Raw genomic sequence first — 9,122 nt, 5'->3', positions numbered from 1 at the left:
CAAGTTCCTAGTTTCGAGCACATAGGTGCCTAAAAATGAAACTTTAGAAGATAAATCTAAAGATTACAAGAATCAAACATTAAAAGTTGAAAACAATTTTACAGAGAATATGGAAAATTAAAAATTAAAAAATTAAACTTTACTTTTAATGAACACAAAAATTTTAAATAAGAATGCAAGTAAAAAATTAAAATTTGAAATTAGGAATTAAAAAATTAACTAAATTTGAAAATTGAAAAATAAAAACATAAAAATTAAAACGCAGAAAATTAAATGGCCAAACCATCCACTGAACCACCATTACCATAGTTACGAGATCACAGTCTATAAAGAATTTACATTGGTCAATCAAGATCAATTGCTTGACTTTCACTATCTTTGTTTGCGTAATTTTTCTATCTGACAGTGCAGTAAAATTTGTTCAGCTCAAATACAATGCAATTTTGTAAAATTCCCATATGTGCTGTTTTCTACTACCCTTATGATTGTTTAAAGTAAATATAAGTGCATGTTTGCAAATATCTCAACTACAGGATACATGCATGCACGTAGAAGATAACAGCTTACTGTCTCTGGAGATGTGTGCAGGCCAGACATGCATTGAAACTCATACAGCTGAGTCTGTGTACTACAGTTCTGAGTTCCACAGGTACTGATTGAAGTGTGCAAGTAATACGGGCACCTCGTAGTGCTTTCTAGATAGCTAGCACGTGGTTGCCATGGCAACTGCACTGGGGACTTTGGTAGTGAATGCCAGACACCACTGTGTTCTAGCATACTACAACATGATGCTACGTCCAGACTATATACAGGGAATGTGACACAAAACTCAATTGTGTTTTTGTGTGTGTTTTCATGAGGATTTGCGTGGGAACAAGGCAAACCCATGTGTGGGTTTGTGAAACAAATACCCACATGTGGGTTTTCTAACCCACAGAACCTTTGCAAAAACCCACAAAAAAACACACACTACTACTAAGTCCTATGCACCAAGAGCATTTAACAAAACATACAATGTAAGACTTCTTACAGAAGCTGGTCTCTTGAACAATGGATGTGATTGAAAAATGTCGACAATTGATGGTGCTTCTTCCAAAATGTATGATCTTCATCTCACGTAGGTCAACTCAAAGAACTCTCTGAGAACTTCCTTCTTTGGATTAGCCTAACAGAATAGGCATAAGAGTTTGCACTGCTTATAGAAAATGAAAGAATTTCATAATACACCTTCAACAGTTCTTCTCGAAGTTTCTTCTCATTCAGGTCAAGAGCTATAGCATCTGGTGCTGTTGTGACAACAAGTGGCATAGCATGTTTCTTACCACTTCCCCCAAGTATCTTAGCTGTCTTGGTTGACAGCAACTGCTTGAAGGTTTCTGGCCACCATGTTTCCTATGGATGCTCTTGGTTCTCATTCTAATAGCTTGTGACCACGATCCCTGTGCAAATTATGAACCCTTGTGTATTGTACAGAAACACTTGCTTACAAAAGCAAGGTGCTAACTTACATATCCAGAACCATTCATGTCTCTAAGAAAAGAATACTTTGCAATAAGGTTTCCTGCTATGTTCTGACAGTCCTCTTTACTGGGGCTTGCATAGAATGCTGTTCCTTTCCCCCAGTTGCACCATGACAAATGGTGGAAATGATGGTATGGAAATTCCATCTCTCACCTACATTACAACAGATTGATCTTAATAAGCTAGTGATCAACAGTTCTGTCTACTGCTCTGCAGTTGATCCTAATAATATTAGTAGTGGTTTTCAAAGCCATGCAAGTCAATTGAGAATAACCTACTTAGTGAGACATGTAGCTAAGCACAGTATTTTTGTACACAAGTTCCCCTGTATTGTTTGTGAAGTCTCACCTAATCAGACTCTGCAAGTAGGTATCCCAAACGTTTGAAAATTGCATGCTTTACAATGCTGGTGTTAATATGACATGCAGTCTCATACACTCTTGATGTAATGTGTAATCAAAGTTGTACATTGTTTAGACAGGTCAAGGCAACAATAGAACATCAATTAAACCATCTTTGAAAAAAGTCAGTCATGCACTAAGTTATTAGAAATAAGTTTGCACATTACGCAAATCAGTAAGTACAGAGCTTTTGAAATTTCCCAGGACAGACTAAACTAGCAAGAAACCCTAGAAACACGAGACCATAAGAACAGTCATACTATAGTGATGTCAAAACTGGCGAGTAATGAGAGGCTGCATAGCCCCGCCAGCCCCTAGATTCGTTCACCTACATGTATTACACAACTGATTGTCACTAAATATACATGCTATAGCCAAGACGCACTCGAGGTCTACTCACTTCACGTGAGCTTGCTGCCTGAGATGAACCTGCCCAAGAAATGAAATACTCCGGCGATTCAGCAACGCATTGAGACTACGCGGTAAAGCAAGACAAAACTTCGTTCACATATCTGAGCAGTAAAGACAACTAACTGCAAACCGTCAGTCCGTTGCTGCCTGTTCGTGTGACGAGTCATTCCTGCCCAAGCTCCCACAAGCCAGCCCCGTGGCTTTCATTTGATCAAGGTGTCAGTGGCTTGATCCTTCTTTATAAGAGCAGCAAGCTTCACCCGCACACCTAGTGGACTTATCATCTCATTCATCTCCGCGATCGTAAGATGGATTAGGAGCTTGGCCATCAATCTTGTTTTCTTCGATGAGAAAGCACAATCAGGAAAGCCAAAATCACCAAGAACGCAAAAGAAACGTAAATCCAACCTTCAAAAAGCGAAGAGTATTCTTCACAGCCATGATCGGCCACCCATGTACTCACCTCATCTACGAACAGATCAGCAAGACCACGAGACATGTCGTTGAGACGACTGACGACTTCTTCAGATGCGATGCTGAAGTCCGCGTCCAACGTTCATTGGGTAGTAAACTCAGCCATCTGCATCGCATCTGCAGCAGTCGTGCATCGTCTCAGCTTCCATCAGACGGTACAGTAAGGTACGCATGCGCAGTCCTCGGATAGCAAGATGTGTTCAGCTTTCGCTCGTTTCAGTCATCGCGGCACTCCATCCTTTGTCCCACATTAGTAGAGTGCACACAATGGATCCTGACTTCAAAATTGCTTGTGGACTAAACGGTTGCACTGGAATTCGTGCCTTCCCCTTCACCTCCGCCTCCGCCTCCGCCTCCGCCTCCGCCTCCGCCTCCGCCTCCGTCTCCCCTGCGGCTCCGTCCTTGTCTCCACCTCCTTTTGCGCCTCCGTCTCCGTCTCCGTCTCCGCCTCCGACGTCTCCGTCTCCGTCTGAGTCTCTGTCTCCGTTCCCGCCTCCGACCACGCCCCGCTCCCGACCACGCCTTGCTTCCCCAGACCACGCCCCCGCCTCCGTCTCTGCCTCCTCCTTCTCCGCCTCCTCGTTCGTCTTCGCTTCCTCCTTCGCCTCCGCGGAAGTGTATTAATTCTTTGCATTGCGTAATGCACGTTACTTAGATAAAGCACGCTATTCATTGGTTTATATACACAATAAATCAGACACTCTGGTGTTATGCTTACTCGACTGTCGTGTTGCTCCACGCACCACCTTACATTTGGTAACATAAGTAACACTTGTGTTATGTGTAAAAACTCTTCACAAGCGTTTGATGGTTTAAGTAAATTGCTTTCATTTCTTGACCGTGTTTCCGTGTGGACATCTGTGACAGAATATGAAGGAAAGAAAAAAGCGTTGGCTCGTGCCTCAAGGTTTGAAGGTGCAGCGATTGAAAGCTATCGACGACTGACATACGAAGAGAAGTCAGACTACTCAACAATTGAAACTTCGCTAATATGAGAGCTCATGTACAGAGGAGCCGACCGAATGCAAACGGTGAGAGAATTAAGACAGCGTTTATGGAAGAGAGTGAACAACCTATTGAAGGGTTTGCTCATAAGATAGCTAGATTGTTTGACTTGGTTTATTCTAAGTCCAACAGTTGCGCCAGACTCATTTCTAGATGATTTGCCATTAAACTTTCAACGGTACGTGAAACGAAATTCATCTAGTATGACAAAATCGCTACGTGACCTTACAAATGTGGTCCACCACTTACAATTGGCGAGAATCAGGAAATAATTGCGCATGTTATCGATCACATCTACCTGTATTTCAGGTTTCAGAACCGTAAACGCAGTCACTTATGGAAGTCGGCAACTTCAGTCGTTTCACGAGCTTAAAGTATCTTCCAATCTGTGAACAGCCGTCAACAACCGCCTTGGCAACAAGGAAGATATAACGTAAGCGATCGTAGGCGAAACTCCAAAAGACGCTTTTGTTATATTTGTGGAAGTCCTGAACACATTCGACCTAATTGTGCGCACATTCGAGATTGCCCCCGTTGTCTAAAACCGGGACACCTCGCCAGGAATTGTAGAGCTTCAAGTGCAGCGTCAAATCGTGTAGACCAGACAAAGGAAGGGCGTGTTTCAAATCTTACAACCGCTAGACTCACTTTGATAAGGGCTACAATTTACTATTGAAACCACGCGTTCCTAGTCGATACAGGAGCGGATATTAGCCTGCTCCCGTACAGCGTCGTGGAGGCCAATAGCTTACTATTAATTAAGACGTCCTATGGTTCCAGTAATGGTCGATTGATCTGCTCACCGATGTGAAGGCATGACAGATGGGTTGACACTAACGATTGGTCCGAGTAAGGTTTCAAAGTCATTCTATGTAGTCAGAGGACTCGAATACGGTATCTTGTGTACGGACATGCTGGCATATGTAAATGTGCAAATTGAAGTTGCTACGAAAAGTCTCTATCTGCATGATCAAAAGGTCTCCACACTGGAAATTGTCGGGGCAGCTACTAGTTCAGTTTGTCTGATAAAATTAGGTCTAGTCTACTCATCAGACAGAGTGGTAATTTCATCAGGAGAAGAATGGACAATATGCATTGGGAGGAATTTATTCGAACACTCCTACCACGTGGACAGGTGTAGTAGAGGTACTGAATGAATTAACTAAACGGTCTGCTTTACTCAGATGTGCGGAAAGAGATAAAGAGAAGAATGTCCTGTTTGAGTCTTGAAAGTCACGGAACACCAAGTGACCGATTATATGGTCAATCGTTAACCGATTTTACTGAAACTATGATGAATGAAGACACAACAGAGAGATCCACTGTTAACGGAAATCCGCGATATTGTTTGTATGGACCAAGTCGGCCAACGTGTTGATATGGGAAATCTATCAAAGGTGGTAAAGGTAGTGCTAAAGGAAAATCTGACTTGGTCTCCTAAAGATGAGCTCCAGAGTATCGCCCGTCAGGACTGTTGCAAAGTGTTGTACCGTCGACGTTAGTTACGGAAATATTACGTCTTGCTCACGGTGAACCCTTTTCAGGACATCAGGGAGTGAAGAAAACGCTTCAAAGACGTTTACACCGGTTTGGATGGCCTATAATCAAGCATTATGTTGCACAGTACACGCAATCATGCGGTGTTTGTACTAGAACAAAGTCAGTATGTCCAAAGGCACGAGCACCGTTAAAAGAGCGACATAAAGATGCACAACCATTGGAGAATATTCAAATAGACAGCACGGGTCTATTGCCGAGAGATGATTACGGCGCTCAATCTATATTCGTCATCCAAAACGCGTTCTCTCAATTTGCAGAGATGCAGAAGATTTAAAGACAAACGACAGAAGAAGTATGTGGAAAATTTCTTGAATGGATATGTAGATACGAGATTCCCACATGTCTAAATTCGGATCACGGCACCTGTTATAATTACGAGTCGAGCATTTGAAGAATTTTGTTTACGTTAGGCAGTTAAATGTCAACTCTATATCACCCACATGCAAGAAAATGCCTCGGTTGAACGCTTAAATCGCTGCTTAGGTAAAACCTTGTCTAAATTGGTCGCCTCAAACCAATCAGGTTGGTAGAAACACACCATCCGAAGCGGAAGGAGGTGTGGAAGAGCCGCCTGGAACGCACAGAGAACAAGAAAGCCAACACGCTTTACCCAAAACATCAGTTACATTAAAAAGATCTATACGGATTGGCAGACTAACCAGACGACTGCATGATTACATTCAGGAACTAAACAATGGGAAGGATAGAGTTGTAGTGTATTGATACTATGTATTGCGTAGTGCATGTTACTTAGATAAAGCACGCTATTCATTGGGTTCTATAAAAGTAGACACACACAATAAATCAAACACTCTTGTGTTACGCTTACTCGGCTGTCGTGTTGCTACACGCGCCATCTCTCTCCCTCTCTCTCTCTCTCTCCCTCTTTCTCTCCCCCTCTCTCTCCCTCTCCCTCTCCCTCTCCCTCTCCCTCTCCCTCCGCCTTTCCCTCTCCCTCTCCCTCTATCTCTCCCTCTCCCTCTCCATCTCCCTCTCCCTCTCCCTCTCCCTCTCACTCTCACTCACCCTCTCCCTCTCCCTTTCACTCTCCCTCTCCCTCTCCCTTTCACTCTCTCCCTCCCTCCCTCTCTCTCTCTCTCTCTCTCTCTCTCTCTCTCTCTCTCTCTCTCTCTCTCTTTATTTGAAATATTTTCAGCACATACATAGTACTAGGCAAATGAAATAAAAGCTACTTCTAAAATGAAAACGGAAGCTAAACATGTTTATTACTATAACTATTAGAAAAGAGGCTTTATAATAAATAGTTTGCCTACACAAGGGCCACCATCGATGAGGACGTTTTAGACCACAGTTCAGCCCACAGTTCTACTACAGCTGTAAAGAAGTGTATCAGTAATATCTAAAACAGTGTACAATACAGATCAAGTTTTGAGTTGGAGTACCAAACGTCAGCCCAAAGAAGAAACGGTGTAAGATAAGACTTTTCTGACATTGCAAAAACCTCCTCTAAACTCAAGAGCAGATTTTAGGCAAAGCAGCAACAAGTAAAATAAAATTTGATATCGAATGCAAAATATACAAGAAATTGGTGCTTTGTGGAACATGTCTTCTTGATTTCATTGTGTGGGATACTGTTTGTAGTACATCTAGCTTAAAGATGTCTTAGCAACTCACTTACAAAAATATATTGCTGAAATGATTACTTGGTATGTAGATCTGTGGATGTGTGGCTTACTATTTCTGTCACGTTGAGAAGAGCGCCGGACCTCAACGCAGGAAGCAGTATTCGCAATTTGTTGTGCATGTAAAACACAAAACCATAAACGATTCGTCAATCAGATGCGGAAAACGATTACGAAAATATCTTTTACAAAAGGGTGTAATTCAATTTGCAATTGTTAGGTCTTGTCGGAATAATCAATCGAATTTTATATCTGCACCGCTATAAATCCCGCTGGAAAGATAGATTACAGCATGTTTGAGGGTACTAGTGATTGCTGAAGGTATAAAATACTCAAGGTCATTAATTTACGAACAAATTTGCATGTAAGTTCTTATCACAGTGAAGGATGGGTGAATAGCGTTTAATTACTTTACAGAGGGTTGCAATAGAGATATATTAAGGTTTAGAACCTGGCCTCAAACTTGTAACAAGAAAATGCATCGAGAGCAGAGCTAGATGCTTACACTCAATCCAAACACGTCAGTAAAACTCTTTCTGTCCGTCTGACGGTATGTCTCTAACTATTCGGTTTAACAGTACATTTTGCGTATTATGGTAGCAGCAACAGCAGTCACAACTACTTGAACGCAAGAAGGCGCGAATCAGTGGTGAAGCTCAAATGACCCGGGGTCACAAGTCAACGAGCCAGACAGATAGACTAACCTAAGTTACTGACTGACGATTAAAATGAAGTAATTGACTGCCTCAGTCTTGATGGGTATAAGGGTAATGAAGTCATTTGAATTATAGCAACAGCATCATTGTGTCCTAATATTTAGACACATTAACGTAAAGAGCTTCTATTTGATCCCAAAGTACTGTACAAGAGGAAACAGCAGTAAAGATAAAAAGTTGGTAACAAAGGCCATTTTTTGAGCAATATTATTTAATAGCAAGGAAGAGAGAGATCGAGTCGTTACCAACACTTTGAAGGCGCTAATTTGCGTTTGTCTGTCACTCTGTTGTTCTCCTTTCCGTGATCTAAAGAAAGAATAGATTGGAAGACGAAAGGACGATCCAGCAATTTTTATGACTTAGTACGTTACGGTAGACAGTGATTGCATCTAGTCTACTGTAGCTAAACAATCTCGTTTCTTATATTTCATAAACTTTATACGGGCTTCTTGACTCAAAGGAAATCACGAGTTCGACTGGTGTTCGAAGCCAGCGTTGGGAGATGGTCTACAAACCTTGGCAAGCGTGTCTCACATTCTTGATTGTACTCTACGGTTTACTGAGTATTCAAGGTACTTTATGTTTACTTACGCTAGTAGCCGTTTCTACAGAAAACACACTTTTGTTCAGAATCGGTAATGCAATTTGCTGAAACCGAGGGTACAGTAGCATTTTGAAAGCAATTTATCTTAACATAGTAGTCAGATACGGTTTACAGATCAACTAGACAGTAAGATTATTATTGTTGTTGCTATCTATAGACACTCGGGTGTGCAATGGAAATTCAATATTGCTGGGTGTGGCCATTTAGACAGACAAAGTCTGATGTCTTGTTATCATCGCAGCTATGTACACCATATTAAATTATGAGCCTCAGATCCTTTAAAACAAGTTAGCATGATTTATTATCATTATATTTAAAATTTTGAGAGCACTTTCGTTTACAGTTAAGTAAAGCTGCAGAATACATGATAAAATGTCTCACAGTAAAATTTTAAAGTTTGAAATATTATGCAAAATACTTTAGTAAGGTTAAACCTGATCAGTTGGAAGCGATTTAAGAGTGATCTGTCAATATCAAAACGCTTTTAGCATGCTAGAATGAAAACATATGTAAGCACAAACCAGTTTAGGATGCAAAGACATCCATTATGCAGCGGTACATTTTCTAACTACATTTCGTCTTCAAAATTAAATAATGATCGTCCGTAATTAGTTAATATTGATGTATTAAATTTATTAATGTTAAAAAAAATTTAGATTGAAAATTGAAAAAATCTTTATAAAGTGTTTATTTCTTTAATCATTACTGTTTTATCGTTTAAACGTTTTGAAACAGGACACTTTATTAACTTATTTGCTTGTTTGCTTATATTACTTGTCAGGTTGCA

General features: G+C 40.9%; 1 long non-coding RNA gene across 1 annotated transcript; it reads right to left on the bottom strand.

The window, feature by feature from the left end:
* Nucleotides 1-916: 916 nt before the first annotated feature.
* LOC134182673 (uncharacterized) lies at nucleotides 917-2,943 on the bottom strand. The gene is made up of 6 exons (XR_009970387.1): nucleotides 2,742-2,943; nucleotides 2,464-2,674; nucleotides 2,323-2,397; nucleotides 1,509-1,674; nucleotides 1,228-1,439; nucleotides 917-1,165 (listed from the first exon to the last, which is right to left on the bottom strand). It is a non-coding gene; the product is annotated as an uncharacterized LOC134182673 (long non-coding RNA).
* Between the last annotated feature and the right edge of the window lie 6,179 nt (nucleotides 2,944-9,122).

This window comes from Corticium candelabrum, chromosome 7 (assembly GCF_963422355.1).
Source record: "Corticium candelabrum chromosome 7, ooCorCand1.1, whole genome shotgun sequence".
Lineage (NCBI taxonomy): Eukaryota > Metazoa > Porifera > Homoscleromorpha > Homosclerophorida > Plakinidae > Corticium > Corticium candelabrum.
Note: the sequence above shows the minus strand (reverse complement) of the source record. Positions and strands in the feature narration are given on the sequence as shown.